The sequence below is a fragment of the Petaurus breviceps genome, unplaced genomic scaffold (genome assembly GCF_028583685.1).
Source record: "Petaurus breviceps papuanus isolate PSGF00001 unplaced genomic scaffold, PetGlider_PUasm1.0 90977, whole genome shotgun sequence".
In the NCBI taxonomy this organism is placed as follows: domain Eukaryota; kingdom Metazoa; phylum Chordata; class Mammalia; order Diprotodontia; family Petauridae; genus Petaurus; species Petaurus breviceps.
Window position 1 is genome coordinate 49,373,203 of NW_027187391.1, and position 7,696 is coordinate 49,380,898.

A 7,696-nucleotide genomic window follows, 5' to 3' on the forward strand; every position below is an offset into this window, starting at 1 on the left:
AAATATTACTAGCGTAGCATTTATTTCTGAATTAGTCATCTTTATATAGTTAAGTCATAATCTTTTTTTGTTTGTTTTTTGTTTTGCCTTTTGGAGGGCAATTGGGGTTAAGTAACTTGCCCAACATTACATGGTTAGTTTATTTTTGTGTGGCTGTTAAGTGTCTTAGGCTGGAACCGAACTCGGGTCCTCCTGACTCCGGGGTCAGTGCTTTATTCACTGCGCCACTTAGCCACCTCTACGTCATAATCTTATCAAAGAAAAAGATAAACTAAGTAATGAATATGTGTCAAAAATAAAAATTAGAACATGTAGAACACAACAAAGTTAACTGCAAGCTTCATTTGTAAAATGTTTCAGAAGAAGATGGTGGAAGATTATGAATAATATCACTTCATAAAATAGTAAGAAACAATGATGGAAAAAAAATCAGTGAACAAAAAGCTTGGTAAAAAATTTATGAAAGCATTTAAGAATAAAGATGGAAAGAAGACAAGAAAAAAATGGAAAGGCCTCTAACATAAATTGTACACAAACGACAGTAAAGTCACCATAATTGAATTCTAACATCATAGTTCCTGATATAATTCATGAGGAAGTAGAAATCACACACACGCATATGCACACACACATGCATGTGCACATGCACATGCACACTCTATACACACACACTCATATAACACACACAGCTAGAGAAAAAAGTTGGACCAGATAAAGCATATGGTCAGAATCAGAGAGTTAATCCGTGACGAAGTCAACATAATTCTAAGTGTATTGTCTTTAGTTCTCAAGACATCTGAAAGAGGAGATAGAAAAAAATCACAGACTCTATTATAAATGAAAATAAATGTTTAATAGAAAATCAATAACTACTGACTTATATGCCTAGTTTCAACTCTACAAAATATTTATATGAATAATCTAAAGATATTGATGGCAGTCTTGAGAAAGGTACAGACAGACTTTTGTGAACAGCATTTTGTAGTAGGACACTTCTTTATAGTTGCAAAAATTGTCACCATGCTAAAGAGAATACAGTATCTTCTCTGTTATTTCACTTTAAAAGTTGTTTGACATAGTGGAGTAAGGAGAATAAAGGGAGGAATAAAGAATGCAATTAAGGAATTTAATGATAGGAAGGCAACATGGGGATTGTCATGTGGTCAGAATCAGGGAGTTGAGTGCTTTGCAGCTACCCTTTTGGTATTGGGAGAAAGCAGGAAGTCCCCCAACATATTAGCTGGACCATCTGTGGCAAACTTTTGAGAGAATATGAATAAGAGGTACATAGATTAGGCAGGCATGGATGAGTTGCAATCTGCATTGTTGGTTGAAACTCTTAAATCGATGAGATCACAGACCTATTGGAGTATTTAAACATAGTGGAACAAATCTTGTTTTTAAGGCCGTGTAATATATTCTATGAATATATTAAAATCTTATCAGAGTCTTTGAAACATGTATCAACACAGATAAGTTTGATGATTTTCTCGTTAATATTATCCAGTAAACCTTAAGACTTGGAAATAGATGATCCCCAAAGATAATCGATGCTATCATGGAGGCAGCCCAGGGCAGAGTTAAAATGGAAGGAAGATCCTTATAGATGATAAGGTCCTTCAAATATTTCTTTTTTTCATATGACATGTATTGATTGTATCAATTCCTATAACATTCCAATGCTTCTCTTCCCTTCTCTTCCCTTCCCTTCCCCTCCCTGATGCCTAAGTGAAATCTAAAAGCGAAATCTAAAATTAAAAGAGTTCATGCTAACTACATAAGACAAAAACAAGTTAACAAAAAAAATCTCTGAAGTGGTAGATCAGACAAGAGGCAACAGAAGGAGACCCTTTGGGTTTGAACAGGCTGCATCACATTTTCAACAAAGATCTGGCAGGAAAAATGCTGTCTAGGATATTATTTGAGAGAGATGTTGTTTTCCCTTTGTTTCTGAAGAAGACCAATGACATCAGAGGATAATGTCTTGATTTATGTGAGAATTGGATTTAAGTAAGGCAGACTTTCACAAAGTCATCAGATTCCCTCTCTCTCCTAGAGTCATCAAAGTCAAGCAACAAGACAAAAATCAAGATGACTGGCAGTAGCCCAGGATGTAGAGGATGACTTTGGTGTCTTCATTGTTTGACGAAACTCTAAGTGCTACACAGCTCCTGCTTCAGCTGCCTTCATGGTCATTGGAACAAATTTTTCCTCTTCACCCATTTCACTGGGGGTAGTCTCACATGCTTGGGGTAGATATCTCGCTAAGTCATAGATGGACTTGAGGTTTATCAGCTACCTTCAACCTAGTTTAGCCTATCTGCCAAGATGGTTGACCTGGATATAGCCACTCTGCACGCTACAGCTAGAGAAAGGTTCCTAGCCTTGGGTGGATTTGCTCTCTCCTAAAGGACAACTTATCAATAAACATGGACATGCTTTACATAAGATAAGGTGTTGAAGGGTTGGGATGTTCTCTGCTAGAGAGAGGACTCACGGGCAAGAGATCACAGACTAATCATACAGTCCAAGAATAATCTGGAAGAGTGCTATCCCCAAAGGAAAGAGTTAAAATGATCACAATAGCTACTTTTGCATTGAAATCAAAGCACTACTACATAGAATCATATATTTAGAACTGGAATGGGCCTTATCTAGTCTAACTCCATTGTGAAGGTGAGAAAATTGAAGTCTGGATAAGTTTAGTCACCAAAGTAGTAAACAGTAGAGCTGGGATTTGAACACACATCCTTTGATTCCAAGTCAAGCATTCATTCTGCTATATAACACACTGCTTTCCAAAAATCCAAAAATTTTCTATTTTAGTAAAGCTCAAGAATTTTAAACTGTGAAAACAAATTCATAGGGTACAAAAATTTCTCTTAAAAAGTAGAAGTTAGAAGTCTCCCATCATTATTTCAGGTTTGTTTTTTCAATCTGTTTTGAGCATACGGTAGACTGGAACAGTTTCAACCCAGACACCGGAATGAAAGGGCTTCTCAACTAAGGCTTTATGTGCTACAAATAAATCTCTAGAGTACTCATTCAGAGGAGTACTACTAAGTAAGGGATGCTCAATATCTTGTCCAAATTAAACAGATTGAAGTGATGGCCCAGTTTTGAGGTTTCCCAACAAGCTGAAAGTAGAAGTTGGCGACTGTCTGGAGAATTTGGTTCACTAATTCAAACAGATAAAACCCTCTCCCCCTCCCTGCCTCCATCATTTGAAGCTCTCAAAGGTACCAAATATAATTAGCCTGGTTTGGCAGATGGAAAACTTAAACACAAGGAATCTGAACTGTGCCTCACAAAAACATGGTACAATATTGTTTTTCAACTCAATGGTCATGTTTTCACCTTATTTTGCCTTTTAGGTATGGAATAAGGGGAAATAGGACACTTGAGTTATGTAGAGAGCAAGAAGAAATATGGGGAAAACTTCAGACAAGAAAGAAACACATCTTCCACTTATTTACTCTGTGATCGGGTGACATTGACTTCCTTGCTTTTCCTTGAATAAGACCCTTATCCTAGGGGTGGCTAGATGGCACAGTGAATAGAGCACTGACCCTGGAGTCAGGAGGACCTGAGTTCAAATCCAGTCTCAGACACTTAGTACTTACTAGCTGTGTGACCTTGGGCAAGTCACTTAACCCCAATTGCTCTGCCCTCCTCCCTCCAAAAAGCAACAACAACAAAACAAAACAAAAAACTCCACTTATCCTAATCATAGCATTTTCAATAGCTGTACCCTATGCCTGGAGTGCTTTCCCTTGTCATCTTTACCTTCTGGCTTCCCTGGCTTCCTTCAAGTCCCAACTCAAATCCTACCTTTTATAGGAAGCCTTTTCCAAATTCCCCTTACTTCTAGTGGTTTCTCTCTGTTGATTATTTCCAATTCATTCTGTGTATAGTCATGTGTACCTAGATACTTACATGCCATCTCCTAGAGAGCAGGGATTGTTTTTACTTTTCTCTGGATCCCCAGTGCTAATCACAGTACTCAGCAGGGATTAGGTGCTTAGTCAATGTGTATTCATTGGCTGACAATCATACTTGTCTTCCCTGGCCATATTGAAATAAAACCTCAACTAACTATGTTAAGGAAAAAAATGGGGGTGAATAAATGTGCTTCTCTGTGTGTATATTTGTGTGCATGTGTATCGCTGTGTCATTATGTGAACTTCCTAGTCTTCCAGACCAACCTTAGGTTAATAAATCAAGCAAACAAAGTTGGTCTTTGTAGCTATTATGAACTTGAGATTAGCTATAAAACTGAGTCGAGACCCCAAAAGATCTTGACAGACTGGGATAGTGTGCTAAAGATTACAAGATGAAATCTAGTAGACATAAAATAATAGATTACATTTATATAGACTTTATTGGTTTGTAAAGCACTTTATATACATTAGTTAATTAGATCCTCACAAAAGCCCTGTCAAGTAAGTATAAATATGATCTTCTCCATTTTACACAAGGAAAGCGAGACTGAAAGAGGTCAAATTTACTGGGACCTCCCAACTGCTAAGTATCTTAAGCAGGAGTCAAACCAAGGACTAGTCAACAGTTCAAGTGAAAAAAGATAGATTTTAATGGACTGTAACTTCCAGAAGAATCTGAAGCATAAATATAGAAACAAAACCAAAACAATACATAATGGCCTCTTTCAGTTGCATTAATAGAAATATAATGTAGAGGGGAGTTAGGAGATAGTAATGCTATATTCTTGCATCAAAACATACCTAGAATTCAAATCTAGTTACTTCCCTTTTATTGTCCCTTTCCCATAACCCCCCTTTCCTCTTCTTTTACTTTTCACAATTTTCTTTTATGATTTTTATTCTTGTCTTTTTTTTTTTATAATACTGGCTTTTCCTGATATTTGTAACAATTAAAAGCATTTGTCAGTGAAGTAGATAGTTATAAGGCATTTTTGTTTGGCTTAACTTCACTTCTTTGTTACAAGGTATTTTACCAGAAGCATTTAAAGATAAATTGTGTGGACATTTCTTAGAGCAGCTTTAAAGAGATTCCTGCATTGGTTGGAAAATTGATACAAATAATTTGTAAGGGATATCCCAATTCTAACATCTGATAATCCTAGCAAATGATCACTGTGCTCAAGAGTTTACCATCCAGTGGGTGAGCAAAAACACTTCACAATAACTTATATGATATATATATAGAAATTATTTAATAATATAACTTATATAATAATAATATAAACTGACCTCAGAGTCAGAAAGAACTGGGTTGAAATTCTGCCTCAGGACCTTTGTGACCCTGGGCAAGTCATAACCCCTTAGTGCTCTAGGCTACTTGGTGAAACTAAAAGTTGCAGGGAAGGTGCCAACCTGACCTAGCAGAGAAAATTTCTTCATCTAAGAATTGTCTGTACTATAGATTCAAAGCCTACTCCTCAATAATGTTTTAAGGCATATGCATAAAAGACCAATAATAATCCAAGGTAGGATATGATGAGATCCAAAGTTGTTAAATATATGAGTTTTACATATATTTAGAGGATTGAGAAATCATTGTGGTTTGGGACATTTGAAAAAGCTTCATAGAAGAGATGAACCTTGTAAAAAAAGTGTGGGATTTAAATAATCCTGAAAGATGGTGGACAACATTTTAAGCTAGGACATAATATGAAGATAGCCCCTAGGTTCTCATCTACTTCCTCCCAGAAAGCTACTACAGGTTTGACATGATTTGTAGATTGGAATCTCCTCTTAACCATTGCTCATGAGTTCCAGTGATATGTTTACTTTTATTTTTTCAAGCTATGGTTATGAGATGAAATAAGCATTGAAGCTATGTTTGTATTCGAAGATTACAGAGGTACAGTGCTGGTGTTTATTCTCTTCGAACTCCTGTTTGTGTTTTGTCCTTATTGAATTGGACCAAATAGAAATGATTTTTTAGATTCTGCAAGTTTGTGCAGCAGTCATCTTGGGATATGGGATTTTACCTAGAGGGATTTTTGCAGTGATAAAGGCTAGTTGAAAGAAGGCATTTCCTCCCTTGCCTATTACTACTACCTGAAATAACAATAAATCTACAGAAGGAAGAGAAAGGATGCCCTGCAGAGAGCAGGAGGAGTCAGCTAAGGCTTTATTTCCTCCCTCTGGCACAGTAGGGGATGTTTTCTGTTGGAGAAAAGTTGTTAATTTTGATTTTGAGAGGACTGATAGCTAAACTTGGATGATATAGACAAATCTTGTCTTTCTCTGCCCTCCAATTCATGCTTTGCAGTATAACTGGGAGAGGGCCAGGTTACATAAACTTTTTCTTCCATTAAGACAGATTTAAGTTCTAATGCTATCCTCACAATTTTATGTTAAAATTTCCCTCATTCCTGGTTTATCCCTGTATTCAATCACTCAGAGATTGCTAGTTCTATAGATTAGAACCATTCTTTTAACACAGAGCACAACCATGGAGGTGGGGGCTAGATTAGGTCTTTTGTCCTAGAGAGAGAGAGAGGAAAAGGAACATACTGGAGATAGGAAAAATCTAGAATGACTGATGAATACATTGATGTACCCCTCACACCAAAGAACTTATCTTACTCCTGTGTTTAACTTTATTGTTTACTCATAATTTGTATATTAAAAGTGACCTGAGGGTCAGTTTACTCCAAACTGATGCATTTATTGAGTTTGAGATCCTTTTATTTTCCTGAGCACAAGAAAACAAGATAGAGCTAGTATTACCTCCCTTACATTAGTCAGAATCATCCTGCATCTTGGGCAAGGTTGAGCTTTCTGGCTTGTGATTAGTCAATGACTTCATTTTTTTTTAATACTGTTGTCACTTCCAAGTCTCTTCCCACTATCCTAATAAATCTTCTCTTGTAACAAAGAAGTGCAGGTAAGGCAAATAAATGAAGACATTAGCTATATCCAAAGATGTATCCCTCGTTCTCTACCTTTTGTTCCCCACTTCTCTCCTGAGAGGGGGAGGGCACACTTCCCCCACAAAATCACTACTGGTTTTTGATGCCTTTCAATGTTGTTTTCCTTTGAAAAATTATAGCAAGTCTGGAAATTATTCTCCTGGTTTTGCTTACTTTGTTCTGGATTTGTTTGTATATTTTCTTGGTGGATTCTTTTCTGGATTCCAAGTTTTTCTAAATTCTTCATATCTACTGTTTCTTATGAGAAACATCTGTTATTCTGACGTAAGTACATGAAATCCCTATTTTTATGCCATTTGGGTTTTTTTTAAAATAGCTATTGTTTATTTAGTACTTTAAGGTTTGCAGAGTGCTTTACATATGTTATTTCATTTGAGCCTCACAAAAATTCTGTGAGGTGGGTGCTGTTATCTTTATTTTATAGATAAGGAAACTGAGGCTGAGAAGTTAAGACACTTGCTCAGGTTCACATAGCTAGTGTCTGAGGCAAAATTCAAACTCAAGTGTTTCTTGAGTCCAAGTCTAGCACTCCATCCACTATACCACCTACCTATCCCTTGCCATTTGGTTAGCATATTATCACAGATATAATACCATGCCTTTACTTACCTCACCCACAATTTTTTTTAATAAATAACAGTTAAGCAAAACCAACCAATAGAACATTCTTGGTGGCTCCATACCATTGAGGGCTGAACAGAGGTGTCTTCTAGAGATGGGCAGCATATACTTGGTGGTGGGGGGAGGAACCCTCCACATTCTGAATACTTTCTT